The sequence below is a fragment of the Gallus gallus genome, chromosome 15 (assembly GCF_016699485.2).
Source record: "Gallus gallus isolate bGalGal1 chromosome 15, bGalGal1.mat.broiler.GRCg7b, whole genome shotgun sequence".
In the NCBI taxonomy this organism is placed as follows: Eukaryota; Metazoa; Chordata; class Aves; order Galliformes; family Phasianidae; genus Gallus; species Gallus gallus.
The window spans coordinates 303,881-330,261 of record NC_052546.1 but is presented as its reverse complement, the minus strand read 5'-3'; the positions used below and the strand labels follow the sequence as shown (position 1 = coordinate 330,261).

The 26,381-nt window shown below is 42.7% G+C and overlaps 1 protein-coding gene and 1 long non-coding RNA gene across 15 annotated transcripts in view; one reads left to right on the top strand and one right to left on the bottom strand.

The window, feature by feature from the left end:
• Positions 1–285: 285 nt before the first annotated feature.
• Positions 286–26,381, top strand: part of HIC2 (hypermethylated in cancer 2) — a 75,403-nt gene continuing 49,307 nt past the window's right edge. For 10 of the 13 annotated variants that reach the window (XM_046901117.1, XM_015275229.4, XM_015275232.4 and 7 more), the window contains exon 1: positions 286–418. The gene's annotated coding sequence lies outside the window, so the exon portion shown is untranslated. 13 annotated transcript variants of the gene reach the window in all.
• The window catches only part of LOC107051622, a 77,053-nt gene continuing 65,731 nt past the window's right edge, over positions 15,060–26,381 (bottom strand). For both annotated transcript variants that reach the window (XR_001463294.4, XR_005840104.2), the window contains one exon: positions 15,060–19,200. This is a non-coding gene — a long non-coding RNA (uncharacterized LOC107051622). The remainder of the gene's footprint in view (positions 19,201–26,381) is intronic.

The window sequence follows — 26,381 nt, the reverse complement described above, 5'->3', positions numbered from 1 at the left end:
AGGGGAGCCCGTGTCACTGGGTGGGAATAGCCTGCTCCCACCGCGGCAACATTCATCGCAAAAGCAGGAAATTGCTTATTATTAAAGTAGCTGTCGAGAGAGTGGGAGCCGATGCTGTTCCACACTGGCACAGCACTTACTTTGCTGCTTTCCCTGCCTCCCCTCGTTCCGCTCTTTCTTTTTCTTCTTCCCCCTCTTTCTCTCTCTCCCCTCTCTCCCTCCTCTTCTTTTTTTCATTTTGGCTTCTATTCAAATGTGGGTCAGGGGTGAGCGGCTCCCAACGTCACAAGCTTGCAAGATGGCGCTGGGAGGAAGGCTGTGAGATGAGGAACAGGCTGGTATAAACCGAGAGGACAGGAGAGGGAGAGGAGGAGAGGGGCAGGGGAAGCAGAGCCGCTGCTCCAGATGCACTAAGAAGGTAACGCGGGGCGGGGGGGGGCGATGGGCCGCGCGTCCCGCTCGGGCGCTGCGGGGCTCGCTGCAGCCCAGCCCTTCTGCCCGCTCTTTATTTGCAGCCCTGTTTATTTGCCCATCTTCACAGGGTCGCTCGGGAGAGCCGCCGAGGTGGCCCCTCGCTCTCTGCCCTGCGATAGCTGTGCCTAGCACCGGCGGCCGTCCCCGTGAAAACAAAATGGGATATATATATTTTCGCTTTCCCCTCGCCCTCTCTCCGTGTCCCGGGGCCCCTTCCCCTCGCGCTGCCCCGTTGCTTTTGGGGCCGGGGCGTGCGTGCGGTGCCTCTGCCGCCGTGCGGGTCTGGGGATCGCAAATGCGGGCTATTCGGCTGCAGCGGCTAGAAACTTTCCCCCTCCTGTCGTGATATTTGTGTGTGTGTGTGCGTGTGCGCACACACGGGTGTGCGCTGACCCTTCCTCGCGGTGCCGGGCTCGGGGCGGGGGCCGCAGCTGCTGCCCGCCGGGGCCGGTCGGCGTGGGAGCGGGCGACAGCCCCGGAGCAGCCGTCTCTCCATCTCCGTTCACCCTCTGCAAGTGAGCCGTAATTTTTCTATTTTTTTTTTCATCCGAAGGGTGGGAGCGGAGCCTCGGGGTGCCGGGGGGCGTGTTTGCGCCGGGGATCCGGCCGTATTGTGGAGGAGAGGGCAGGGAAGGGGCTCCCGGGACTCGCATCGCCTCCTTCCCCCTCCTCTGTCCCTCCGCGGGGCTGAGAGGCGCCGAACCAGGCCGGCAGTCCCCGGGCACATCGCCAGCCCCTGCCCCATCGGGCACCCCAACGGGGACCGCGGTGAACTTTTGCTCCGGCTCCCTCTTGCCCCCCTCGGCCCTTTGGGATGACGGAGCCGCCAGCTCCTTTCACCCTGCCTGCGGCCGCGGCTCTCCGGCTTTTGTTAGAGCTCCGTCTGGGCTCAGCGCTCGGAGGCGGCAGCGCGCATCCTCCCGCGGCAAGGGGCTGGCAGGACCCTGCCCCCGGCTTTGTGCCCCCGGAGGAAATGCATGGCCTCAGCCCCGCCATGCCGGAGCAGCGCTGTCCGCCCCGCTCAAGAAACGAATATATATATATATATGTATGTATGTATAAATGTAAAATAATGAATGCTCTATGCGCAAGCTGGCAATATCGCTGCGAAGCGCGTACCGCTGTAGTGTAAGAGCTGGGCGGGCTGCCCGGTCCCGTGTGCAAGAGCGGAGCGTACCCGGCCGCGCTCCGCATCTTCCGGCGGTGCCAGCTCCGCTTTTTGTTTGTCTGCCTGCACGTAAAAGGAAAGCAAAGTCGGAGGGTGTGGGGGGTGCCCGTGGAGCCCCGCGGTGCCCGCAGCCCCCTGTCTGCTCCCGGCCCCTTTTGTATAGAGCGGGAGAAGTGAATTATTGACTTCTCCTTGGCCGCGGCCCAGGTGAAAGCGGGCACGGCGGTGGGCGGGCGGCTCTCGGCACGTCCCCCTTCCCCCCCCCCCGCTGCCCGTTATCGCGGCCGCCAGCTGCGCTGCGCCCGGCCCCGCCGCCGCTCCGTGCCCGCTGCCCGCCCCGCGGAACCCGCCGCAAACTCGGTGCCATGTGCCGGGAGGAGTGCGACTTCGGGGTCGATAGCCGCGAGCTGGGCGAGGGTGTGCCTCCCTAAAATGAATGAATGATGTATGACAGCGAGTGTCGGAGCAGGCAGCTACCGAAATCTCCCTAGATGTTGTGTAGTTAGAATAAACCTGAGAGTATTAAGATCATCGAAAGTGCATTCTGGTACTAAACCGTCCTTTGACCAACACTGGTTTAAATTTATTGTGGAATGATGTTTATATTTGAATGGCTTCCATGTTTTTCCACAAATTTAAGGGGAAAACAATACGCAATAGTAACTTTCATTGGAAAATGTCAGAACTATGAGCAGATGTTTGCTGTGCTTGATAAATACAGTGTATAAGCATCAGTATTTCAAGATGACTTATTCTGAAGAGAAAGCTGTAAATTGCGCCTTAGGATTTAACAGGAAATATACATGGAGAAAATGACATATAGAAAGAAAATTGACTTATTTCCACAACTGCAAGTGGCTTCCTTTTTGCATCTATTCAATAGCAATCTAATCCTAAAAGCAGTGGGAGCACTTATTTGCAGCAGTGCCTGACACTGTAGGTCTAATTATTTAAATCAGTTTAACTTTTGATGGTTGACCCATCAGGTCAATTCTGTGTGCCCTTTGTTATATTTATTTAGGGGGGGAAGAAAAAAAAAAAAAAAAGAAGAGGGGAGGGGATGGTTCTTCAAACTTGCCACCTGCTACTGACATATCATTTTAGCTCCGGAGGAGATCAGCATTAGGAATAAGCAGCCTCTTGCATTTGTTACTTTCCACTCTACATGGGTAAGGGAGCCCTACATCAGTGGTTTGTTCTTTCGCATTGAAAATGCATCACTTAATCATGGCAGACTCACGTGGCTGGAGGGGTGCAAGCAGGAGGAATGGGAGAATCTGACGCTCTAGGCTTTTCTTACGTGATTCTTCCTAATTATGTGAAATGCAGATGAGATGCACACACATAAAAGGGGTGATTTTTTTCAGTGTTTGGGGGAAAGGCTTCTTCCAAGGACCTGTGTGAGCTCTAAATCTTTACTGCACAAAGATGTAGCTGATGGTAGTATTCACATGCATTGCTGGGCAGAATGACTTACGGATGTGTAGACAGTAATAAGTACTGCAAGATGCTTGAAGCACTTGTTATCACATGGCATGTGGTGGGGTCAGTGCCAAATTGTTTGGCAGAAGTCAATGTGTGACAAGGGGTGGAGGAGAGAGAAAGAGAAAGAGAAGGTTGGAGGCCTTATTCTAGGAGGGTACATCTTCCAATTATTCTGGTTAACTGTTTAGAACAACTAGAACAGAACCTAATGCTAGTTGGTTTGGCTGTGTCATGGATTGAAACTCCCTAAAACAGCCACTATAACCTAAAATCTATGGTCACAGTATAAAATTTGAGGTGAACAGTAGATCTTGCAACAGGGCTTCATGTTTTCCAGCATCTTTACAGCCCACAGTAATTAAGAACTGTCAAGCATAAACTCTATGCGCTGCACTCCTTGTATAGAAAATAGCACATGGTTATTTTTGAGCTCCTGTTACCTTTGATGATAGATGTAGTGAAAGAGGAAAATATTTGAAAACTGAAGCACATCTACCTTCATATCAGAACGGTTATATGTGCCGAGTGCAGTGTTAAACCCTCTCATTTAGGCTGAGGAATGTATCATAGCTTGAAAGACAGACGGTATTGGCATGACGAGGTTGTCATGTTTCATCTGCAGAAAGCCAGCCTTCTGGTTCCCTGCACAATTCAGATTGATGAAGTGTTTGAACAAAGCTGCAGTTCCTGATGGTATCAGTAGAAGAATTTTACCACAAAGTGGCATTTCTTGTAAGAGCAAACGTGGTCTTAGAATGGAAGCGAACAGAACGCATTTGTGACATAGGCACTGTATCTGCTGTACAGTGGCAGGCAAAGCTCAGTGGGAAGGGGGACCCTTTCAACATCAGTGGGCATACTCACCCTGCTGGACTGGGAGAAAAATTAACAGGGCTCAGCTATGGAATTGCAACAACAGAGTCCTGACCCAACCATAACCAAGAGGATATCTTTTAAAAATAAAGATGACTTCTCCTTTGCTTTGGTGTGGATTGAACACCAGTGATTAAACCACTACAGCTGCTTAAATAGGTTTTTATCTTGCTGTGGTATCAGGCGCGAGGACAATGTATTGCAATAGCGATTTCAGACTGCTGTGCTGTAGCTCTAAGGCAAAGCAGCTGTATTGGCCTGTTATGGCAGAATGCTTTCTCCTCTCAAAAGCAGCAGAAACAATGTTTAAAAAAAAAAAAAAAAAAGAAAAAAAAAAAGAAAAATATCCTGAGAGTTGAATTTTCTTGTTAGCATCTCCAGCTTCCAACAGAATGCCAATTTGAAGCTGGGTTTCTTTCCTTGAAGTGTACAGGTATTACCAGCTAGCTGCCCAAACTTGTATATTACTCATGTGTCTTGTTAGTAATTCCTAGAAAGAAAATTCACCCTCCAGTGCTGGCTCCCAGGAAACAAGGAAGAAACGAAATGGTGAGGTCAATCCTGCATTTTAAGCTAATATAAAAGGGATCGTTACAGTAGCTGTAAGAGGGAGACTACAACATTGCAATAGCTGTACCTCTGTTGACAGGTGGAAGAAGTTTTGTTCTTCCTCTGTGTTTGGATGACGGCCCAGTGCTGGCCACAAACTGCAATCCAGGATTAATCCTCACATAGTGTTTTCTTTCTATATATCAAATTTCTCATTTTGTTAATGAGCACAGCCTAGCATGCACTTCAAGTCAGCTGTTCTGGAGTGGAAGCAACAGCGTTTTTGCATTATTGAAATGACAGCTCTCATGCTTTCCTAGAGCCTGTATTGTCTGATCGGAGCAGGGCGGAGGGTGATCCTTCTAATCACAAATCCTGAACACGGATTCTAATTACTGATTTTACTTAATGGAAAGAGCTGGGGAATCTAGCCTATCCAGGATCACATATGAACTGTATCACATTTTCTTATATGCACAGGTATGAAGGGGTGAAAGAATGATTTTATAAACTGGAAACTTCAAGAGGACATTTGAAAATGGGCCTGCTGTGGGAAATAGTTTTCAGCAGTGGATGTCCTTCAGCATGGGCTTTCCTTCTAATGTAGAAAGGACAAAACTGCTCCATTCTTCTCCAGAAAACACACTTTAACGCGCACAGACAGCTAAGCAGGGAGATGAAAGGCCCCAGTCTTCAGCAGACAGTAAGGAGAGATCATAGAAGTGCAAGGAGATTCTTGCTCAAAACAGTCATCAGGGGCTGCTTTCCTGATAAAAATGGCCTTGAGAATGGGATACACTTGCTTATTTTGTAAAACATCCTGAGAGATCTAGGCTGGAACTAAGAACAGTAACCTTTTGTTCTTGTAGTTTTAGCTACTGGATGAATAAAGATGCCAGTGGTGTCTTCATTCAGGTTCTGGATGTGAGGCAGAAAATATTTTGCTTCATTGTGCTGGCCTGAGGCTTTAGTTGTCCTTCAGTCTCTTGGGTAAAGGTAGAGGAGACAGCTTTCAATAATATCTCAGTTTGCCTTATACTCTCCCTTCCCTCGCTGAACCAAACAATACGCAAGATAATTTTATCTTTGGATCGGTCTTTTGTCATGGGTTTGAAATGAGAGCCATGACACGATGACTGGAAAAGAAGCCTCATAGGGCAAGCAATGTCAGTATGTTCTTGATACTGGGCTAACCCCATTTATTCAAGAACTGTTTTAAGATGACAAGGGTGTACAGCAGATTTCCTCCCCCTAAATGTGTGCTCACTTCCTATTGTGTAAGAAAGTGTTCAGTGTGTGGATTCAGTTTTCTAGGAGACCCATAAAGACACTGTAATGTAGGACTCCAATTATCACAATTCCTAGCTGTCAAGATGCCCCCAGCCAGTCTGACAGTTGGGAAGTCTTCTCTGTCCAACAAAGAACAGAACAGAATTGGAAATTTGTATTGCCAGTTTAAGCTAGGAACTGAAATTAGCCAACACGAAAACTTGTTTTAAAGCCTGCTTGCTTGCCTGTGTAAGATCTTTCTGGTTTGTATCTATTAAAACATGTTGATGTATGACTTAAAATAAAATTAGTAAATTTGGCATTTTTTCTGTTAAACAGGAGGACGAGGTAATAACTTGAGATGCAAACCAGAAGCAAAGTTCTTTTACTGCGTTATTGTTTCTGATGAATGTATCAAGCAACTTCTCATATAGCATTGATTTCAACTGATGCTAAAACTGAGTATTTTGATGTGCTAAATAAAAACAATATATGGAAAATGCATTTTAAATCAAAATACTTTTTGATGACCTCCTAAAGTTCCTTCTTATCTCACTTATTCTGTGATTCTTAATCAGCTGTTTTAAATGCAAAACAAATGACATTTTCTTTGAGCAAAAGGAAGTTGATTATTTTCTAGCTATGCTTTTTTTACAAGCTTAGTACTAGCAGTTATTAGTCTCTAACAACTAGTTTCAGTTTGGAATGAAGTTGGCTTTCCTACCCTTCCCCAAATCTCACTTGCTTACTCTGCTCTGAAAGAACTAGTTATTGAACTAAAACTGAATGAAACCATCCTCTCTGTCCCTTAACAAGAAGGTTCTGATGCAAAAGGTTAAGTAAGTGACCAGAACTTGATTTATAAAAATAATGCAGTGGCTTTCTCTGCTTAGGTTTGGACTTCACTAGGAAACACTGTGTGTGTGTGCGCGCGCAGAAAACTGGCATTGTTTTAAATGCGAGCTATTTAGAAGAATGTTTGAAATTATATCAGACTTGAACTTGTGCTGTTTTTACTTAATATTTTTTCCCTGGCCTTGGAAGGGGGAATTGCTTTGTTATTCTTAGTTTCTGTTCATCCTTATAATGTATTCAGAATGGTTTTTGTGTAGAACTTTTTGCATCAAACTTCTCAGGTCCCTGAAGAAGGCTCTGTGTTGATTTTCTTGAAAGTTCAGATGCTCTTTGATAATGTGATATTAATGACACGATCATGCTCAGTCTTCAAAGAAAAATGTGGATGTCCTAGGTATGAATAGTGTCCACCGAAGTTGTATCTGGCAGAGAATCCACTAAAGAAATGTCAAGGAAGTGTGCACAGCCAGGACTGAAGTACCAAAATAAATAAAAGGAATTTTGGCATAAGAATGACAGCTGTCTTGTAGTTCTACAGATGGGAGCAAACTGGTGTTTGGCCAAGAGTGCTTTAAAAGTAAAGTAACTTATGGCTTGGAAAATGTTTTACCCTGAGAATTTGGTTTTAAATACTTACTGTTATGAACTGAACATATATGCATGAATTGTACATAACAGTGGATGAACATGTGCATGCATTTAATTCTTCTGAGTGAGCTGTGGATTAGGGAACTTGGGGTTCATTTTGTATCACTGATTTAAATTTTCCATGCTATGGTCATAAAGGAAGTTAAACAACGTAAGTCTTCTTCATGTTTAAAGAATGGAGAATTCAATGTCCTTCGTTTGTTGTGTGTATTTGTCTTCTAAATACTCACATATTTAAATGTTTGTACAGTTTGGCCCTGACCTTACTAGGGACTGTAAATGCTGTCATCTTACACTTAATTCTAATTGAGCTTCAAAATGGTAAAGTTGCCAAAGGGGCAATACTATGGTGTTATGCAGTACCCATGGGGGGCAAAGAAGAATAAAGAAGATAGCTCTTCAGCCCTTCCAATAAGCTACGTTTCTCTTTCTTACTGTACTTTTTCCAGCAATGCTTTCAAAATTGTCACAAAAATGGAAACACACCAGCTATAACATTCCCTTGCACTGAACACTGGTATTGTTTGGAAGGTCTGTTCTGCACCACCAGTCTCTTCCTGGAAGTAAATAAATCCCTCTATATAATCACTTTCAGGATGCGCTGAGCAGCAGCTTCTATTTTTTTTGTCTTTCCTCCTTGAGTTGCATGGTGCAGTGCCAGCGTACAGCATGATGCCACAGTCTTGGAAATTCTTGGAAAAGCACTTCCGTTTGCTCTGGGTAAAAATTATATTGGCAGCAAAACCGACTCTGCTGTTTACAAGCTGGCAGCATTCTTAAGTGAACTCAAAGTAGCTTAATGTATGCAGTTCTGCATATCCTTCCAAGGTGCAGAGGTGTTGGCCTGTTATTATGGGTGGTGTCTCTGGAGAGGGAATGTCTCCAGTATTTCCCCAAGTGTGGGCTTCTTTTTAGGAGCTGCAGGCAGCTGTCTCGTCCCAGTTTTGCTAGACCTTCCAGTTTCTGGTTGTTAATTTTAAGTGATGGCTATAATTGAGAGGACTATTCACCATTATCTTAATTCTGACAGTCTGTATTACCAGGACTGAAACAAGGGCTTCAGTATGTTTGCTACTGGTTTGCTGTTTGATTCTGGAAAAACAATCTCATCCCTTTGTACCCTTCCATTGTCATGTGTAAAGGCTGGTTTGAAGACGGGCTGAATTTCCATTAGCATTTAACAAACAGTGAATAACAGTAGTAGCCACTATGGTCTAATATTTTATCCTGCTAATGGTGCAGGAGGATTTCATGCTGAATGCTGCACTAATAATTCAGTGACTTGTAAGAGGAACAAAAAGCACAGAAAAACAGTATGCTTAATAGTGCTGCTGCGGTGGAAACCATGCTGTTATTTAAAAGCTCTGTGGTGTATAACTAACAACAGAAGACAGTCATGGAAGGCAAAAAAATTTTAAGGATCCTGCCAGAACAGGGATTATTGGAATATGGAATTAAAATATTTACCTAATCAGCAAAAAGATCCTTTCCACTCTAGTATCTCACAATTCTTTCCTAATTAGTAATCTGTGCTGTGCAGTTTTGTCTCTGGTATCTTCACGTAATGATGCTATGTCCAGCTTTTTTGATACCTTCTTTATGACTTTCTGAAAGCTGCACAGAGGTTCTCTCCTAGCAGAACAACAGCCATGGCCAAACAAGTAGACACACTCTCAGTAGACACAAATGACTGATGAAGCACCTAAACAAACAAACTGTCCTGTTCCCTTCCAAATTTTGGGAAGTTCACTTGAAATGGAACATGGGCTATGTGACGCCAACTGTACCATCTCAAGAGACTCATCAGTAGTTTTATACCTAATACCCAGAGCATCTAATACCATATGCCAGAGGCTTGGGATGTTCCCCAGCCCTGAACTGGTTGGACAAGAAAAAGGAAGAAGAGTCCAGGTGAGTCCAAGCACGTTTCCATGTGTGTCTACTCTGACATTATTCAGAATATTTGCCTATTTGTGCTCGCTTCCTCCGTGATTACATGTGGACCTGTGCTACCTCTGTGTTCATTTGAAGCAGCTTGGGTTGCATCCTCATCAAAAAACAAAAAACCAAAAACAAACAAGCAAACCAAAGCTACGTATTTTAAAAAACAAAACAACACAAAAACCACACACAAAAAAAGCCCACCCAACACTTACCCTTAACCCTCCTGGGGCCAAACCAACATGGCCCTTTCTGAGATGGTCAGGGAGCTGCTTTGTTACAATAGCTATGACCACAAAAAGTGGTGCATGGGAGGCTATCTGCCAGCATTAGGTCTGCAGACTGACTGGCTGGGGTCACGTTTTTCTAACTGAGAAGGTAACAGCTGTCCTTTGTGACACGCAGGATGCAGGGTTTCAGGGGAAGTTACAGATTTTTTTCCATATGAACCACTCCATGCTGTGCTATGCTGCTGTCCGACCCGCTCTGCCTTGTCTCCATTAGGGTGCCCAGCAGGAATGTTCCCAGTGGCTCGTGGATGGCAATCTGCCCCTGCTCACCTCACACTACTGGAAACAGATCGGCCATGTTTGTTGCTTTTATTTTGGTTTTGGTTCCCAGTTTTCTTTTAAATTTTTCAGGGAAGAAAGGATGTAAGCATCTGAAAGGAAGTCAGTATAGTGCCAAGGTGTAGGATTTCCATAATTGAGTGCTTACCTTGTAATTTTTCAACAAAATACTTGAAACTGATGAAGTGCAGAGGTAATATGAATATGGTGGTTTTGAAATAAAGTAAAATAGCAAACAGTGCAAACTGCTTGTTGGTCAGATCAGATCCTAAGGGGAAACTATCTCTAATAGATGTCATTGTAAGGGTAATGCTACACTTGGCACCAAGAATTAGATTTAATGCTATAAATGAAGATAAAGCACATTGCAGCTGACAATATACTTCCAGACCACATCCCCAGCTAAGAAGCTTGCAATACGAGGCACAAATAGGTGCAGTATAGATAACTGACTGGGATGGGGGAGAGTCAGATTCTGCAAATGCTTACTTAGGCACTTTGCTTGAACTCAGTGTGACTGCTGCAGTAAGAGCTTGCACAGCTCAGCCTGAGGCGCAGGGCTGGTGTCTTATAGCTGCTGGGTAAATAGAACAGCTCGGGGGGGGCTATTTATTTTTCAAGTGCCTGGTGAGGCTGGTGTTAGGTAAAAGCCTGCTTCCAACCCTGACTTGTGTGCCTGCTTATTTGTTGATATTCTTAATCTAGAATTGCTGAACTTCTGTAGGTATGCTACTGATGCCTTTGTAAAGTTTCTCTGGGAAAAAAAAAAATCAAATAAAAAAACCAAAATTCAACTCGGTTAAAAAAGCACACGCTTGTTTGAAAATGCCTAGCTATCATGTCAGTTCTGCCAGCCTGAAGAGCTGAGAACATTTTGGAAAAGGTCAGAGGGCACACTGAGTACTATAGAACCACCTTCCCAAGCTGATTTGTTGCCTGAACAATTTGAAGGGAGTGGAGCACCTGCAAATCTCCTTCTGGGGATTCCTTTAAAATGTGGGGAAGCCTCCAACAGGTGTGTGGAGCTGGCATGGCTTGAGTCTAAATGGGGAGAGGTGTGGCTGGGATAGGTCTGAACCTGCCTGGGCTGCTGCAGGGAAGCAGGAGGCTGTATGGGGTAGCTGCTCTCAGCTTCGTTCCCTTCCCACCTGTAATGAGGGGATGCCAGCTTTTGCAAGGCAGTATTCTGGAAGCTGTTTCCACTGTTCTGCAGCCTTTTGGAAAGCAGGCAGCAGGACAGCGTGTGACATTGGGCAAGGGGGTTGTAGCTGCTCATTCCGTGTTCCCCCCACCACCGCCCAGGCAGCGGGCTGGCTGCAAGGGCAGATACTGACTATTTCTATCTGGAAAGAAGTGGGAGGTGAAAGAGCTGATTCAGATCCCTGGGTTGAAAACCTTAGCCTGACTGAGTGAATGCCTGATTAATGTATTTTCTTCCTAGATTCACTTGCTGTGAAGTCAGAGTTCTCAAAGAGAAAATGGGCAAGACCTTATGAGTCTAGTGGGATGTATGTCGCATGCTCATTGCCTTGGTGCTCCCTGTGTAAAAGTCCCAGACACACTCTGATACTCCTGTGCCAGAGGAGGCTTGTGGCTGGGATGTCTGCTTGTGTAGGGGTTTGAATCTTCCCTTTTGTAACGAAGCAGTTTGTTAGCTGGCATTAAGAAGTTATTCCTTAGATGATCTTTGTAAAGCCTATTCTGGCTTATTTAAAAAGCTTAATGATTAAGGAATAAACCAAGCTTTTCTTTTGGTCTCACTGAAGGTAGAGTAAATACTTCATATGAATAGGGAAGGACGATTATTCATAGGAAGTTTATCTCTACAGTAAATGATTGAACAAAAAAATCCAAGTGGGAGAGTACATCAAACCTACTGAAGGAAACAAGCTTTTACATTCTGTTCATTCCCCCAAAGTCTTAGAGAGGAATATGTTTTCATCCTTCAGCTTCTTGTTAGAGGATTTGATAGGAAAAAAAAATCTACCACTTTTCCAGTCGAGATTTTAGAATGCATTTTCTCTTTAAGAATAAATCTGCACAGTAATCCTGCTTCATGTTAACTGGTATGAAATATGGTGTTAACTTTTTAGCCCTTTAGAGGCAGGAAAAGGGATTTAAGTTTTTTTTTTTTTTTTCCTTGAGTATAGAAGAATTGAGGAGCAGGATTTCAGTAATAAAATTCCTTACAATCCTCCCTCTATTTCCCTAGACTAACCTTATTTCAATCCATATCGTTTACCTATTATGCAATTTGGTGTATGACTAACCATGATGGTCTTTAAATGCAAGCTCATGCTTTAGATTCCAGTGCTGACTTTAACTTAGTCCATAGAGCCTGCTTATTTCAATTTATGCTTTGGTTCTGTAACTTGCTGGATTCTTTATGTCCTTGAGAATTCTCAGTTGTGCACATACTTGCTTTTTTCAACCATTTCTACATATTTGCTCTATCGCAGTAATCAGTTAATTCTCTGGTGTGTGCCCATTCCTACCTGTTTTCTCTGTCTCTTTCCATACAGACTTTGCACCATGTTCTGGGCTGACTGTTATATTTATGAAGGACATCTTGACACTTGAAGCTACTTCAGAAATTCATAGTCTTACCAAAATAGACTCGAGCTACAGCCATGCAAGTGCTGATGTAGCATCTGTTCATGCACAAAGACTCCCTTTAGAATGAGATCTATGTCCAAAAACTGTCTGCTAACATCTGTCTATTATAATACTTGCAGGAAACTTGGGAGAATTATTTTTCTCCTGACTTGTATCAAACTGAGATCTCAGTAAATGAGAAATGAAGAGAGAAACTGTAGATGTTTTTAGGGTGATGGAAAGTGAAGAACATCTACTGTGAACTCTGTGGAGAAGAACATGGGTGTCCTGGCAGACGATAGGTTGACCATAAGCTAGCAGTGTGCCAAGAAGGCCAGTGGTATCCTGGGGCTCATCAAGAAGAGCATAGCCAGCAGGTCAAAGGAGGTGATCCTCTTCCTCTACTCTGCCCTGGTGAGACCACATCTGGAACACTGTGTCCAGTTCTGGGCTCCTCAGTTCAAGAAAGATGGGGAACTTTTAGACAGAGTCCAGCAGAGGGTCACAGAGATGACTGGGGTCCTGGAGCATCTCCCATATGAGGAAAGGCTGAGACCTGGGACTGTTCAGCCCGGAGAAGAGAAGATCAAGGGAGGGTCTGATCAATACTTATAAACATCTAAAGGGCAGGGGTCAGGAGGATGGGGTCAGGCTCTTTTCAGCGGTGCCCAGCGACAGGACAAGGAGCAATGGGCACAAACTGGAATGCAGGAAGTTCCATCTGAACATGAGAAAAATCTTCTTAACTATGAGGGTTACTGGACACTGGAACAAGCTGCCCAGAGAGGTGGTGGAGTCTCCTTCTCTGGACGCATTCAGAACCCACCCAGATGCCTTCTTGTTTAACCTTCTGTAGGAAACCTGCTTTAGCAGGGAGGTTGGACTATATGATCCAACCCCTACAATTCTGTGATTCTGTGACTTGTAGGAAAATCTTCTGGCAGTTCTGTTGAACAAGTCCTTCTGTTTCCCTTGGTGTACTTTTCAATCTTTGATTCTTCTGGAGCAGAAGAGTCATATGATAAAGTTCTAAGGAAAATTCTAGAAGACATGAACTTGGATGTGTTGCTGCTTTGTCTTGCTAGATACCAGTGGTTAGATTGAAGCTTCTGCTTGTACAATTCCCACTTGTTCTCATCTTCGAACCTCCAGCCTATGTCAAAGTCTTTTTCTCCAGGACTACATGCCCTTATGTTTGAGGGGAACTTCTGATTAATGCAGGGTTTGATACCAAATACTCTAAATCCTATTGAAATGAGTAGGTTAAGAGTGCTCACTGCTAAGATCAGGCTCAACAGAGAAGATGCAATGTGCAGATGAGATCAGTCTCTGCTGCAGTTGGGTCACAAAGCTTGGAGAGAAGCCATGAAGTCTCATTTCCTGCCATGGATAGCACCAGGTCTTCTCACTACGTTACTACTTATTGTATGCCCACATATGCACTCTTTCTCTAATATAATATTAGAGAATAATACCAGATACGAGTGTCCCTGTGTGGAATACCTGAACTCATTTATGCTTGGTGTTCAGCTACAACAGGAAAAAATAGGTTCTAGTACTTAGTGCTAAGTAGCAGAGGCCAACTCATCAAGCTTTTCTGTTGCTAAAATGCTATACCTGAATTTCTTAAATAGTATGTGTCTATAACAGGCCCAGAGACATGACAGCACACGTGGAGCATTTGAAGGGGAAGACAGAGGACATGCATTTTCCTGCAAGTTTTAACAAAGCCAGAATCTTCTGTGCCTTCATGCCTTCTTTGCCATATGGCCTCCGGGGGTTTGTTTCTAAAGTCATCTGAGAGCTGCCAGCACAGAATGAAAGCCCCAAGGGTTTCTCCAGTCATTGCAGGGGCACCCACGGCCTATAAATTTGAAAATGCAACCAAGCTACACTTTGAAAGTGAGAGGACAGTGGCATGGCACAGTCACTGGGGAGTCACTGAGCAGTCAAGACTGACACAAAGTGGAAATCATGAACTGTACATAAAAGAAGTAATTTGTTTAGCCAGTATGCCACTTACTACATGTTGGTAGCTGTTGGGCCCTACATCCTAAATGGGGCTGTCCCTCTGCCACCTCTTTTGTGTCTGTACATAAGGCAGCTTCCCTTCAGGAGGGGACAGAGTGCAGTAGGGGAGCATGGGCAATGAGGGGCTCTTGCTCCAGCCTTTGACTGTCTGAATCCCCAGCAGACAGGGCTGCTGCAGGGCTGCTGTCATGGGCAGTTGCACCTGATGTGTGGGAGGTACCTGGCACTTCATGGATGTAGCTACCCATTGATTTTTGTGGAATTGATTTATAGAGCTGTTTAATGGAATTGATTATTTTTACAACTTTTTTCCCCCTTCTTAAAGACCAACTGTTTTTCTTTGGTGATGGATACAAGTTTGTGTTTATATACTCATATACTCATGCATCCACAGTCCTGACTGTGTTATACACACTGCAAAAGAAAGTTTCAATCTCAAATGCCATCTTAAATTTTAATAACCATACTTGATGTATGGCCTGGAATAAATTAAGTGTGCTAGAACTTGCAATGTGAAATCCTAGTGGTGGGTATAACCACAAAGCAGTGTTCTATTAAGCCAGTGACTGTCAAGAATGTCTATTGTGGTTGTGTCTGGGTTATGAGTGGCTCCCTTCGGTTTAACGTAGGTGGATATTTTTATTCTGCCTGGCTTGTGAACAAGGGGATGAAAATTCAGAATTTACCTATGAGAAGCGTAGGACTGTGCTGAGTTTTCTTTACAAGCCTATAGGTAAGAACCACATTTTTATCGTAAACCCAGTGTTTTTATTGTGCTTAATTTATTTCATTGATTGTTGCTCCTAAGTAGCTTGCATTAAGAAATTAGGATATTTTGTGCCTAGGGGAACACTATGAGAAAATGTGAAGATAATCATTCTTTGTTAATGTTCTGCACCTTGCAGGTCAGTTCTGCCAATAAGTTTAGCTTTCCACAAATTTCTGTTATGCTTTTGGGATTAATTCTTTCTTCCTTTCTTTCTCTCTTCTTTCAAGAGGCACCAAAATAAATTTATGCAGGGTCCTAGCTCTGTGTGAGAATCCTAAGCAGATATTGCACCACCCAAACTTGCAGATCAGAGAGACTTAAAATTGTCCACTGCAGGGTTAGGATCCTGCTAACAGCTGCCTGTCAGCCATCACTCAAGTCATACAAGGTATTAATAATGCAAATATAGCTCCTTGAATGGCAATGTGAAAAAAAAACAGTACATCATCACAGTCGTTCCGTGTGATCTCCATGTGAAATTTAGCTAAGCAATCTGGCAGCTGTATGTAGTATTAACTGGAGCTTCCAAGTGGCAGTCTGATGTAGCCCTAAGCATAGTACATTTTGGTAATCTAGTTTCACCAGATAAATGACAGAGATAGTGCCAGCCAGCACCCTATTTGAATAGAAAAGCTCTCAGCTTCATGACTACATATCAAAACTTCCACCCTTGCCCAGCTATCATCTGTAGCCATCTAGAAACTGTTGGGAATCCATCATGGTCACATCTACTGTGCATTTAACTTATACTGGGAGTATAACAGGATGGCCAAGAATAATATAGTTAGCATGCTGAATGTGCAACTGCTGTAGAAGTGGGTTGTACATTTGAACAAACCTTAGGAGGAAAACTATAGATGGTACGTGCATGATGCAAAGTAGATAATAGCAGTTTATCCAGTTGTCATATATCTACAACTCAATCCCACATACCATTAGTTTTGGAAAAGAACTCCAAATGTAAGCAAATGGTCCCAACCCAGCTTTTAAACTGGGAAAAGGACTTGAATTCAGATGCAAGATAATATGAACGCTTTTGCAAAACAGGGTGTTTAAATGTGGCTTGCTTAGAGAGGCATCCAACAGCAATAAATCTTAACCATGTCTCTCAGAAGACGGCTAAGACTTTATTCAATACTGTAGTGATCCTAAATGGCAGTCTTTGAGAGGGAAAACAGTATCATTGCATTGTAAATTAAAACTGCAGCAGCTGAATTATACTGTAGTTTTACAGATGTGTTTTATATACTGCAGCCACATGTAAACTAGACTTTGTTTTCTTGGAATTATACTAGTGATTTGAAGTCCCTGACAGATGTGCATGTGTTTTTCTCTAAACATCACATGCCCTAAGCAATTAAGCGGAGTTAAAATCTACGAAGACAACTGCTCTTATCTGTCTTGCCCTATGCCAAGTCGTTGCCTTCCAGTCTCTGCTAGGAAATAGTAGAAATTCCGGGCATTCTTTGGAAGGGAGAGGGTTAAGTTTAAAGAGAAGGGTATCTTGTCTTTCACCACTACTGGGGTGGAAAGATTTTAACTGTGCCTTCTCCCTAGAGGTGCTTCATTATGGATGTGATAATATGGCCTTGGCATGTCCTTGTGGCATTGCCTGGACATTAAAGATCTATATTGCACAGGTCCTTCCTTCTCAGATGGACAGATTCTGGCATTATGATTCTGAGGGCATCAGAAGAGCCATTTACATAAGAATATGAGATTTTGTAGTTGGTGGTACATAAACTGGTCTATAACAAAGACTTTACTCAAAAGTGCTGTTCAGTTTAGGGACTGCAAAGCCCTGAAGCTTTCAGTAGCTTCTGTACAACACCATCTCTTCCCTGAAAGAGATCAGGAAAGGCAGAAAGTGAGAAAGAAAACAGACCCATGAAGAGCTGCATTATGAAGCCAAGGTTGTGTGACAGATGGAAAGGACTAGGAAGAGAACCTAAGTTCCTTGTGTTCCAGTTTACTTTGCTACCAGAACAGGCTACTGTTATCATAGCACTCTCTTTTCCATCCTTATTATTCCAACTAAATTAACTTTCCTTGCCTCAAGGACTGACACAATCCCTGTGTAGTCTTATGGTATATGTTAGGTATTCCAGGGAACTGGAACAACAAGCACACTAACAAGTTACTGCACACTGACTAATCATTGCCTATTCTCAGTATGCATGTCTTTAGCTCATGGCAGTGGAAGGTAACCGGATAGGACAGCTTTGTGCCCAGGACAAAGACAGCCACACAAACAGAAGCTGCCTCTGGTTTTGCACAGCTACATGTCAGACTTGCTAATTCTGGAGATGCTTGTCTTCTGTTTTGGTCCCTGGTGCTTCCCACAACAAGAGTAAAACAAGACAGTGCTAATGTCATATGAATCTGCCCTAGTTCTGTTTTTGGGCTTGCATGTGCATCTTACCTGAGCTGTAGCCAGATTTCTGATTAAGGTGTGATGTTGTAAGCTGTTCTGGATTGTTTATCTTACAAAGAGCAACATCATTCACTTGCACAGAGTGGATCCACTTTTTTTGTGTCTCCCTTGAGACAAAGTTATAGTGAGATTAAATGAATATAACTTCTTACCACCCCATACTCTGCCCTGGGTCCATAGGATGGTTTTTCAGAAAGGTCCTGTGGTTGTCTACTTTAATCTTGTTAGTTTGAAGTTCCCTGCCAGACTTCTGTCTTACCAAGCATTTGAGGGATTGCATTTCCTGTAGTGCCTTCACTAAGAAAGCTATGAGATGGAAACAAATATTCCTGCTCCAGATGGTGGTAAGCAAGAGCAAACAGTTTCTTACTTTCTGTGTGTTGCCCTGGTAAATTTAAAGACTTCCTTGAATTAAATGATGCAATAGCAAATTTTTCACAAAAAATAAAATGCCTGTAATCAGATAATGGCTGCTCTGGTTCCAGCAGTAACATGGCATTGAATATCTCTTGGTTTGGCTTCCACAGTTCAGGGGTGAGGGGAACTGGAATGGTGTTTACTGAGCCAATAAACTTCTCACTAAACATAATTCACGGGCTCTAGCTGGCTAATAACCAGGACCTCAATGCACTAACAGTTGCCCTTATACATTTTAAAACAAAGCTTTATTTGAAGTGAAAACTTCAAGAAAAATAAACTTCAGTAGCCTCCAATATTATTCACCTCTGTAGGCCATGGGAGTTCTCATATCTAAGAGTGCATTTTAAAATATTTCTGTTACAGTCTGAATGCTAAAAGACTGCTTGCTCCAGATATTGCCTCAGCATCATGTTTTGTTTGTTTGTTTTGAAACTCACAGGAATCCATAAGATTCTTTTAAAACAGCACTGTCCAGGGATTTTTTTTTCCTTCTATATTCATGTTTAAAAGGAGTTTCTGCTGACCAACTGAGTGCTCTAGGCAGTTAGCATTTCTTCAGTTGCAAGAACGTAGTGAAGGGCTGAAACGAAGCTCTCTTAACATTCCAGTTTTGAAATGATTTCCATGACCTTTCTTATAGTCTTATATTTTCCCCTGAGAGGAGATATCTTCATCTGAACAAGTTTATTTAAACACTTGCTACGTTATGAAGCAGGATTTTCATTCCTCTCCTCATGAATGAAGACCTGTGCTTTTGCAGGTTCATTCAAGGAGTTCTCCTCCTAGGTGCACTACAGAGCTTAAGATTAGGAATGGTTTCAGATCTTCATCCTTTCTCTGCTTAGAGAAGAGTACTGTGTTATGTTTATTTAGTTTCTAATGAATGTGATTTAAATTCTTAAAGAATCCCTAGTGTGGGTGAGTGGTATTTTTGCCCTTTGGTGCAAAGGTAACTTGTACTGTGAGCAATGCAGTTTATTTTTAAGGTCTGAGAATCAGTTCATTTAGGTTTCTGCTAATGGTTTTACCTTGTCCGGGAGACCTTGCCAGTTTGTCCTTTGACTTCTTCCTTGAACTGATGGAGAAGCAACTGCCTGCCTCCGGTCAGATACTTTGAAGTCTGCAGATGAAAGATACCGTATGAATACAAAGTACTTGCCAATTAATGTCAGTAAGTTATTTTGCTTGTACCTTGATGAAAAAAAAACGTTCATGGAGGCTTACAATGAACAGATTTGCATATGCACCAGTAGTTACTTCCCTCTTACATAAGTCTTTGGAGTCTTTTGGAGAATTGTATTGACTACTTCTCAGAAATATAAAGAGAGTTTAAATAACACAAAATAAAAGATCATTAAAAGAAACTTCTTGTCATGTGATACCTTAAGATGATACTGAGGAGTAATATTTTGAAAAGGAAAGAAAATAACAACTATGTACCCAGTCATGAAAAGTTCCTGCTAAAGAGTATCTCTTCTGTCTTTCAGGGATTATTTTCTGATGCAGAGCCAAACTCCATTCTATCAATGCACAGAAAAGTTCTATTATTGTACAGTGATTTGATAGGATTATAGAATTAGCATTTTGGTCCACTGATGCAGCCCTCTACTGTCCAAAGCCAACATTAAGTTATTGAATCGATTCTCGTATTTGTTACAGTAGTAAGCTAAAATAGCATTACTTAAATACCACTTGTCTAAACTTAGGTAAGTCATTCAACTGTACCTTAACCACATTCTTCTGCTGCTTTTAAAAAACAGCACAAATTCAGTAGGTAGGTGTAGTCTTTGGACTTCCTGTTTTTTTTGTTATTTATTGTGGCAAAGTCTTCCCTATTGGCTATTTGTGTCTTGTCTGTTTAGCTCTGCCTTCTGTGCAGCGGATTGGCAGTGAAGAAATGGGGGCTCCAGTTGATAAATGCAGCATCAGCAGCAACAGCTGCTGCTTTCAAGAAGACTATCCGTGAAGCAGGTTACAAGTGAGATAGTGCTTGGGCAGCTAATCTGGACAGACATCTATCAGCAATTCTTGCTAACACACTGATTGAGAGACCTGGATTTGAAGGTTAAACTGGCAGAAAGCCAAAATCAACAGAGAGAATTATTTTCTGTCAGAATGGCGGGTCTAAGTTTTCCCAGACTACAGTTGTCTTGAGGGACTGGGGAGCCTTCTGGCTCCTACACATACTAAGAAGAATGGACCTTGCAAAATGCCCATTTCAAGTATATATGCTATCCTAAGCCCCTGGTTATAGCCTGATACAAGCATTTATTATACTACTTTACTGGAAATGTGATGGCTTACTCAGAGGTTGCAGAGAATAGGTTTTGTAGGTAAACTCTGATGGACTCTGTGCCTGATGTGGAGGCACAACTGTGTCTAGTGAGATCTGTTTTTTAAAATATTGCATTCTATATTGACTTGGGCTGCAGACCAGTTTTGCTCTGGCCCCTTGTTTCGTAAAACATTCACTTATATGGGAACATCCTGCTTCTTGTATGCATGAAGACCAGGATGAGAGCTGAACCCTGCACACAGAACTCTTTGAAGATGTAAAGGGCCATGCCCTGTTGCTGTGTGCTTCCACTGTAAGGCTGGCGTGAGAGTGCAGGGCCAGATGGAGAGGAAAAGCTATTTAATGGAGCTGTACGTTATTGGAACTTGCCATCTAACATTCCTTGCTTTCCCCAGTGTGTTCTCCCCCTTCCAGGATGGAATGCAGTAATTGCCATACCAGAAAGAAGCCATGATCTGTCTATCTAGTCTGGCATCCTCTCTCCAAGAGAGGCAAGCACCAGATGCTTGAGGGAAAGGTACAACTCCTAAAACAAACAACCAAGGAATAACTTGCCCATAAAGGAAGTAAGTGGTTTGGCTTATGCCCTAAGGCAAGAGAGTTTTTAGCCTTTACATGAATGTTATATGTTAGCTGGGTAATTTCCTTCATGTACAACATTTTTGCAGTTAATCCATTCTTGCTGACTCCTGACTCCCTGAATCTTGAACTGGAGACTAAGGAGCCCCACAGGTCAGCTGCACCACTGTACTCCAGTGGCTCTGTCTTGAACTTTCTGTGGGTCAGGGAAGATGAGGTGTGGTACTGCTCCTCAGTGCACCACTGAGTGCACTGTTGTCTACAGACCAGCAATCACTCCAGGCAGCTGTCATTTATCTGTGCACTTTTTCTGTAGTACTCAATGTTACATATCTCTATCCTTTGGTTTTAGTCCTTTCCACTTCTGTCCGTACAGAAGTCTTTCTGAACTGTGCGTGGCCTTGTGTTGTCTCATATCTTCCCTGCATGCTATGCCTAGTGAATGTAGTAAATGTTCTTGGTCTCTCAGTAGATTCCTGGAGAGGATCCTGAGAGACTGTATTCTAGGTGGTATTACCGAATGATAGGATTTATCCTCTTCAGTAAGGCGTGACTGTATTCTTCCCTACTCCTCCCTCGTAAGCACCAGGGCAGAAGAGCAGTTGATCAGTATCCCTTTTGCTAGCTGGACCTCTGTAGTCCATCTATGTGAGTGGTATCATTGTACAGATACGACTTTACCATGACTTTCCATTTCTCTTCTGTGAAATGATTTTTGCTGAGTACTTTTGATGAAAAACTGCTCTGTCTGTGCAGCTGAGTTGTAGTGTTGTATGGCCCTGCAAGAAGCTGTAAGAGGTTTGGATTGCTCAGGTAAGCTGGAAACAAACCAAATTACTTACAAGCACCACAGCATTGCTTCTAAAACTTGAGAACAGTCCTTTCCGGTAGGTGGGTAGATTTAGGTCATGGAAATGGCAGAAGTTGAACCTAGATCCAGGCCCATAAGCAAACTGCTGCACAGTTGTGGCTGGGATCTGTTGTTAGTCATTTCACTACATGAAGTAATGCCATGAATATTTCTCATGTGCTGTTGTCTTTTTCCTCATGTTTACCTGCTAATACTTTTATTCCGATCAACACAGATGCTCTTGTAAATTGAAAGAAAAGACAAATTTAGAGCCAGAGTTCTTCTGTGATTGCTTGCTTTTTTTTGTTTTGTGTGTGTGTGTCTGTTTGTAATGCAGCTTGAGATTTGTAGACATGGATATTTAGAAAAATTGAATATATAATTTTAGTTAGCTTATTTTAAAGTGTGGGTGGCTGAAGGAACTTCAGCATGCAAGTGGGGGGACTTCCTATGCCACACTGAATTCCAACATAACATGCAACTTTATTCTTTGTTCAGCTCATTCATCTCTGCATGGACGCTCTTACTTAGAATTAAAATGCTTCTAATTCAATAAAACTAAATAAAATTAAAGTTCCTTTTAATACTGAATGAGTGTTCCTATGCAGAGATATAATGGGGTTTAGCTAGTTTGCTTTAACTTCACAACTTCAGTTAATCTGAATTAAGTTTCCTAAGTCCTGTGTGTAAAGAAGTCTTTATTTAGAAAGCTGCTCTTGTGGAAAGAGGGATGGACTCAGCCCTCTCCTGAGGCATTTGGGTGTGCAGCTAGCTTCTTCCTAGCTTGGCGTTAGCAAATTGTCTAGCGTGTCCTTTTCTTCTCCTTGGAGAACACCTCTGTGCTGCCTCCTAATGTTGAGGCTTCTGAGCCATTAGTCTGAGTACTTGCTCTGCTTTTACTTGCAGCTGAGGAAACATTTTTTCAGCAACTTCCATTATTTAAGAATAGGTAAGTCATACTCATGTTAAAGCTGACCATGAATATACTCTTTGATTTGAAAGGCCTGGCTACTGGATGTTACAGAATGAGAAGCAAAATGTGGCATCTCTCTGCAATAGCAAAAGTTTATACAGTAAAACCTGACTTGAGTTGCACTTAGATGGAAAAGCCAAACCATCAGCAATATTATTTTCTTGGGTTGGAATTGGGCTCAGAGATTTGCTTCTGTACACACATGCTTTTCTGCTTGTAAATCATCTTGTGGTCATGTTACGCTTTTCTTATGAGAAGACAAACTGTTCACCTGGGTCAGGTATGTCCATTTAGGACAAACAATGCTTAATGAAACTTGCAGTTTGCCAGATGCAAGGAGTGCTGGACACGTGAACTTTGCCTGCAAGTTTCACTCAGTTCTATTTACTGCACTATTTTCCAACTGTTGGGATAATGTTCATAGAGTCCTTGTATTGTCTCATGGGCTGCTGTTTTTGCCAAAAGTTGGCTTCCTCTAGAATTTTTCATGTGGAAATTCAGTAGAGTGATCATGTATGTTACGAATAATGAGGAGGAGATAAAAGAGGAAAAAATATTTTATTTCAACCCAAATTTGAGCTGGATTGCAGAAGAAGACAAATACAGGGGAGGTAGTTTTCTATGCATCAGTTGATGAATTCATGTTCCTTCCACCTGGCTTTTCATGCCTGAAATGATGAAGGCACTGTGCGTGTGTACTATAAATAAACTTAAAAACCTGATTTACAAACACCTCTGGCAAAGCACATGCTTAACTGAAACTTGCCCGGTGGATGTTGACTCAGGGGTGTAGGAAGGAGATGGGGAAAGAGCAAGTGGGAGGAAATAAATGGAACCTGCTGCCAGAGAAAAGCCACTTGTTTGTGATTTTTAGGCAGTCCAAGCTCTTCACATCTCATCTTTGGGAAATCCCTGCTGACTTTCTGGATATTTGTCCTTGGCATGCATTTGTGTGTGTGAACTGAGAATACAAATATTAACAAAGCTGTATGAGCATGTTTATTCAACCTACTAGAATAAGATCAGATGTCTTAGAATTGTGGTTGATTCCCAGTTCTAGAAATCCAAATACCTCCAGTTGACAGTCTCCAATTAATAACACAATATAATTTCAACAAGTCCTGTCCTCTTAATGAATTTTCATACATTCAATCTGCAATTTAGATAGCTGCAACTCTTTATTTTAAATGGACAGTGCTTTTGATCTGCACAGAACCACAGGGTTTTGGGAAGATGGAGCTCTTTTGGGTTTAAATCTCCCTGGTAGTATCTGTAGTATCAGTAATGCTGCTGACTCAGAGCAGGCCTGTCTTGATTGCTTGCTTGTTTTTCAAAGATGTATGAAAAACAATATACATCACTGAGAAGGGAAAATAGGTTTTCCACACTAGAGCCTGTTTATATCAGCCCCTAAAGGGTTAAACATATTGCCCAGTTCTGAGGAGGCCTGTTCCTAGGAAGGCATTGACTAGAATAAAGTTATGCTGCAGACACAAGCTGATGTGCTTGCAGCGAAGACTGCAGGCTTATCAGTAAGGATAAACATGCAAAGGCTTCCAAATCTGTGTGCCCCTGCCACATGTTTGGGGTTCTTTTTCAGAGACTAAAAGAAAATACAAGATATTCTTCAAGATAGATGCTACTCTGAAGAGAGCAGCCAGAAGGAAAAACAAGAAAACAAAAGAAACGGAGGCCATGTATTACTATGTGGTTTAGAACAGGTACAGGAGATATTAGCTTACCTGATTCAAAACAGTGCTCGAGACCTCGCAGTACCATGTGGGTTGGCTCTTTCCACCCATCACCAGCCTTTTGCTGAGTGTCAAACGCTGGACAATGCTGTGTTTTGTTGTCCCCATTTACTTGCCATAGCTAATTTCTGCCTGTGGCTTTCCTATGCTGAGGAATCTCCAGACTTTTCTACCCATTTGTTAGCCATTTCCTACAAATACTTTAACTTTTTATTTTATTTTATTTTAATCCTGCTGCTGAGAGGAGGAGAATGGAGATAGTTTCTTTAAAAGAATGGAATAAAAATGCACAGTGTTGGCTACAGAATTTCCTGCCACAGAACGGACCTCCTGAGTTGTCTGCAAAGGCAGTCTCAATCTTATTATTAGGTATAAATACTATGTAGCCCTGTATATATTGTGCTTGTCTTTATTTCCCTCTTCTCCCACTTCTATCATCAACACTACAAAACAGGAGATGCAGAAATCAAGCAAGTTGCCTTTCAGGTCAAATTCAAGAATCTGCAATTTAAAATGCAGAAATCATTCCAGATGGTGAGTACGGGCACTCTGTTTCTGTCCAGGAAAGTCTGTGCTAGTCTGAAATCTCAGCCTGGGTCCCTCTGTTTTGCCACAGCATCTGATTGACACCTACATGTGTGTGGCCCTTTTATACAAGGGTGGACTTAAGTTTGAAAATCCAGACATTTTTAGACTGTGACAACAGTTGGTATGGTGTTTCCATTTGTATTTTAGTTTGTAAAAATTAGACAGATTATTTAAAAAAGAGTGTAGCAACTTAGTGCAAAAAATCAGAGAGGTGAACAGATTGTAATCTTTATAATTAAAATGGTTACCTCAGTAGAGCGATTCTTTGAATTTAAAAAGAGGGATTTGCACAATTTTAAAAATTCTCTTCAGCTTGCAATGTGATAGATAAAGTTAGTTCTGAGAATGTGAAAATGTGGGCTCCATGTGCTAAAGCACATTTGAAGAGAGGTGTGAGTGAAGGGGCCGAGGTTGGTGTGAACGTCAGACTTCCTGCCTTCTGCACTTTCTGTGCCGCAGCTGTAGCACGTTCGTAGTGTGGCACTTCTTTTAAAAAGGAACTCTGAATTAACCCAGCCTTTCAGAAGAAGGCTAGCTGCAGCCAGAAATTCTGGCCCATTGCAGGATGACAGGAGGAAGACCTTTGTTACTAGCTTGTGTTTGATCTCAGTTGCTTTTTTTTCTGCTCTCAGTAGCATGCTAATGATACCTGTGGGAGGTGAAAAATGACTGAATTCCTGCTAGGGTGTGGACAACTTCACAGTTTAGTTCTTGTCCTCTTCTCCTCTGGTAAAAATTTTGGGGGCTGTCCCAGATACATAGAAAGGAACTTTTTCACAGAACTGTTTTCTGTCTTACATCTGCTGAGGACTCTGAATCAGAAAGACAGTAAGCAGTTGACTCAATTTGTTTTGTCTCCTCTCCCCCTTTCCCATGTTTGAAATGATGAGTATTTATGGGAAATGGTTGGCTTGAAAGTGTAGGACAAGTCTGAGCTGCCCATAAGCTATTTGTTCGCTACAATTCAGGTTTGCTTTGTTTATTTTGAAGTTTAAAGCTGAAATACTGAGTGCACCCCGAATTGCATTCAGTTTCAAATGTCAAAGTTGCCACTTTCTCATTTTTTATATGTAATTCTCTACGTATTACCCCACTCTTGGTATCAGAGAAACCAGTCTGGGTGAGTAAGCTGCACCCTGGTCAGGAGAACAGGGCAACAGTGGAACAGAAGGGTGCCAAATGTGGAGGCAAACATGCCCTACTTTCTGGTGCTTCCCAGGCAGAAGGTCTGAAAGCCTTTGATAAGGAATGGAAAGAGACCCAA